The sequence below is a fragment of the Uranotaenia lowii genome, chromosome 2 (genome assembly GCF_029784155.1).
Source record: "Uranotaenia lowii strain MFRU-FL chromosome 2, ASM2978415v1, whole genome shotgun sequence".
NCBI lineage: Eukaryota > Metazoa > Arthropoda > Insecta > Diptera > Culicidae > Uranotaenia > Uranotaenia lowii.
In genome coordinates this window covers 104,265,082-104,269,977 of record NC_073692.1, presented here as the reverse complement: position 1 = coordinate 104,269,977, position 4,896 = coordinate 104,265,082, and positions in this window count along the sequence as shown.

The window sequence follows — 4,896 nt, the reverse complement described above, 5'->3', positions numbered from 1 at the left end:
ATCAATTGTTTGTTTGTTATAACTCGTATGTGCAAATTTTCATCCCAATCCGATGTATAATAACGACAATATTACTAAAATACTGAATAGTGAATATGGACGACCCCTTTTTCCGGCCCCTTACACTAAATTTGATACTTCAATTCGATTCCACGTCACTCAAAGCTATCGTGTACCAATTTTCAGCCGAATATAATGTATAATAACGTCAATATCGCAAAAACAGCGAACAGTTAATATGGACGACCCCATTGGATGACCCCTTACACAAAATTTGATACCTGAAATCGATTGCTCGTTTTTCAAAAGACTCATATGCGAATTTTCAACATAATCCTACAAAAAATAACGTCAATATCGCGAAAACAATATTTGTCTTGTATGGACGACCCCCTTCAGAAGGGATCATCCGAAAATCTGAAAACATTTTTCATCATTCCTGGTCCTAATGAGCATCCATGCCAAATTTCAGACCTCTAGCTCTTAAAACGGATGAGTCTATAGAGGACAAACAAACAAACAAACAAACAAACAAACATACAGAAATTGCTTTTTATATATATAGATTTGTTGTGCAAAACTCCTGGTTGTCCACATTGGGCCTTTGCACACCCGATCAGGAGAGGAAAACGAAATTATATCAAGATGAGATATTTTGATACTCAATTTTTTCTATCAAAATGAGTTGAAATTCAGTACTCGAAGGATGTTAAAATATCTTAAATTATAAAATATTATAATCTGGTCGGGCAATGGGCAGAAAGTATCAAAAACTGTGATAGTTTCACTGCAGGATGATGATTTTGGGCGATAAGGCTTTCTCAATTAGATTCCAATGATATTTACATAACCTAGCCTTCAGGCATGCCCTGAGAAATCTTTAAAACCTGTTGATTTAAATAAGCTTTTATGCTCTCATACTGCCGTGATATGCCGAAGTGACGTAAATGCCATTCCCAGATCTCGGCATTAAGAGTGTCTTTCTCCCTTCCCCCACTTTCCACTTCTCCACGACTAATCATGAAATGTGATACTTTCTTATCTAAGTTTATGGCATTTCGGCAAATTGAAATTCTAGTTAGAGAGCAATTAAGACAGAAATGAAAATTGATAGGTGGAAAGGTCAAAGCTAGAGCGCTTTGGGTAGAAGAAACGAATAGATGGTGAAAAATGTGAGCAGGGCATTGTGTTATCGACAGCTTTACTGCTTGTGTGATTCTTTACCCAGCAACAGCTGGTTGTATTTTCATTTCTGTCTTAATTGCTCTCTAACTATAATTTCAATTTGCCGAAATGCCATAAACTTAGATAAGAATATATCCCAGCGGCGATCAAAATAAGATAACGAAATGTGATACTGTATACAGATCACATTTTATGAGGGGTCCCGGAGAAGTGGAAAGTGGGGGAAGGGAGAAAGACACTCTTAATGACGAGATCTGGAAATGGCATATACGTCACTTCGGCATATAACGACAGCATACCCCTCTGACTGTGAGAGCTTCTTGACCCAAAACAAATAGTGATGGCAAATACAGGATCAATAAAGCTGTAAAGTAACTTGAACACTTCTTAACGAAGGAATTGATTTCTAGGATATAAGAATTGCTTCAAAATTCAAAGACTTAGAAAAATCCGAAAAACAGCTTTCCTGGACAAATAAAATTTTTCTTTAAGCAGTCTTTTCCGAAACATGGTTTCTGATATAAGTGTACCAGGTTGTCAGGATTTATCTGGATTTTCCCGGATGTTCAATACAAATTTTTGAGAAAGGCCCGGTTGAAAACCTAGGAATACCCCTGAAAAAAAGTATTATAATCCGGCTCAGTGGTCATTTCGAGATTTTCTGATTTATAATTTTGTAATACTCACAAGTTTTGCAGAAGAAGACAGGAAGATGACTTCAACCATCGTAGTCCTTCTTCCTTTTTGCCATTAATTGTATAAGTTGTGCCATCTGGATGTATCTGATTTCATCATCAAATATCTCCTAAATTTTGAGCCGATAAAAAAAAAATTCATGCCACTTTTTCCAAATCAGATTTAGCATACAAGTTCGATTAACTGACCACTTCCATTTGTTAGGCAAAAAACAACTCTTTTGCGAGCATACTGCATAACATTTGCCGTCATTTCGGATTTTAAAGCAGTTATTCGAGCACGTAGACTAGCTTAAAGTTCGACAATATTTTTTGTATCGATTATAGTAGTTTTACCATCTTCATGGCATTCGCGACTTTATCAACGTTGCAGTTGGCGGATCGTTATTGAAAAACTTATCCGGTACAACTGTGTTCGATGTTTACTCTTGGGTTCGAACTAGCGGACATCGACTCAGGAGACAACAGACTTGTCAACTGAGCTATATCACAATCCCAAAAAATAAAACTTCGTCAATGTTTTTCGGTTTGAAAGCGAAAATTTTACTTTTTGGATATGCGCACAGGAAAAAGTGGGGTGCCGTTAAATTCGTAGAAGGAGGACGCATGTTCAAATTTCCATATCTTGAAACAACGATTTTTACGATAAGCATGCTCAGTATTCACAATTGAACGCTCGTTGTCGATGAAAAACACTGCAGTTTAAGCGCATTCTTTGGGTCTTTATCGACTTATAATTAAAGTGTCATAAAAATGCTGAAAGTATCGTGTTTATTTTTTAGAAGCGGTTGATAAACTGAGGACTGGGAAGTTACTCAACGTTGAAATCGGATACATCCTTATGGCCCCCTGTATAGGAAAAAGCTGGAATACGATTGAGAGGAGAAAGAATTACGCTTAGAAAAAAACTGAAAAATTATTTTTTTGGTTCGATTATAGCCATTTTAACATCTTTTGTGTCATTCGCGATTGTATATCGACGATGCAGTTGGCGGATAGTAGTTGAAAATTTACCGCGTAGGTTTGTTTACTAATCGATGTTTACTTTTGGGTTCGAACGCATGGTAATCGGCTCAGCTGTGTTCTGCCAACTGAGCTTTATCACAAATCGGAGGATTTGTTATTTGATTGTTATTTTTGAGCTTGAGCGTGTTATCAACTACGGCTCCTCCTAACCAACCGCATAATGGTTGCACTCCGTGATTGATTCGAAATAATCAACATTGCTCAATAAATCAAGTGGAAGATTGTTGGGATCATGGTTGTCCATTTCTCCCCGAGCGGTTTGAAAAATGCAACTCAGTGAACTTTTCGTTCTGAAACACTTGCCCTGCTCTGTTAAGACGCCGGGCGTACACCCAATCAAAGAGAAGAAAACGCTTCGCCAGTGTGAGAGCAAGAGAAAAATATCATCACATTAAGTGAGTGTAGAGGAGCAGCGCTAAAGCAACGCAGTAGGCTTGGTTCTTTCCCAACAAGAAAAGGAAGAAGAAGAAGAAGCAATATCGTTTCGTGCTGTTTGTTTGCCTACTGTGGTAGGAAGAGAAGGAAAAAAAATACACTTCAGTTGTGTGTTTCGGGATTTCTCCTGCTCACACAGTAGTGTTGCTATCGTAGCACCAGTTTTGCTCGGCACTTGGCTTCGGCTGTACTCGGAAACGAGTGTAGAGCATTTCGGAATGAAGTGTGGTGCTCTACAAATCGTAGAAGATAACGGTGTGATTTACACAGCGCACTGTCGGATTTGAGAAGTGCGGACCAACCATGGTTGGGATCAAGCAACACAATCTTACTGTACATTTTTGAGAATTTCAGATTTTAATATGAACCAATAATGACGCCGGCCAAGTCCGTTTAGTCGATATGAGGAAAGGAAGTGTAGCACGTGTAATGATTTGATTAGCGGAGACCGGCTGTACACCATCCCTCCACAAAACTCACGCTGAGTGTTAAGGGGGTAAGGATAGTATGGCAAGAATAGCACCAACTCACACTTCAACCACGATCAACCATACCCAAATGAAGCTCCACAACACAACATCTACCAGGAAATGAATCAACTCGCCAACAATTCAACAACTTATAACCCGGACTCCAACCAACCGTCCACCAGCACAAATCTCCAACAAACTCCACAATCCGATCCATCCGAACAAATTCCAGCCAACAATCCTCGTCCTGATAACATCGAGACATCCAACGATCCAGCATGCCAACCAGAAGTATCATACCGATCAGTACCGTATGTACCGCTGCTCACCGATCGACAGATCCAATGCTTAGCTGCCTACTATCCCAACGTCAGAGTAGCGAGCAGAAAAACATGACAGTGGGAGACTTGTTCAGCAGAGTGAAGGACCCAAAACCAATCGGTAAAAAGTCCAACTTAATTTACCAAATTTTTATGCCAAGAGCCCTGCTCAAGCGTGTATATTGGTCTTACCAAGAACACACTAGATCAGAGGCTTTCGGGCCATCGTAGTAATATCAAAACATTAAAGGAAAAGAGATACAAAAACATAAACAAACCAATAGAAACAGAGAAAACCAGAGAGAAAGATAATACTGCTCTCATCGACCATATCATCGAAACAGGACACACATTTAATATAAGCAACACATCTGTATTAGACACAAGTTACAACAAACACACACTCAATTTCCTAGAAATGTGTCACATTTTTAATACACCCAACACCGTTAACCAGAGAACAGATTGCAAAAATCTCATCACAATTGTTGCCTATGTTCTAAGCATATTACACGAACACCACTCAGAAAGAAACGTCAAAAATTTGTCAAAAATATCGAGAGTGATAAAAAACCGAAAACAACGCAAGGAGATTCGATAGGGTAAATGATCTTGAGCGGAACTAGTCAAAATCTGATCTTGAGCGGAACCATTTACTTTTTCTAAGTTCTAGGCAATGAGTGTTTATGAATCTTACCAAATTGTTAAAAAAACACTTTTTCAAGATCTTTTCATACAAGCATTGACATTTTTGTGTAAATTTAT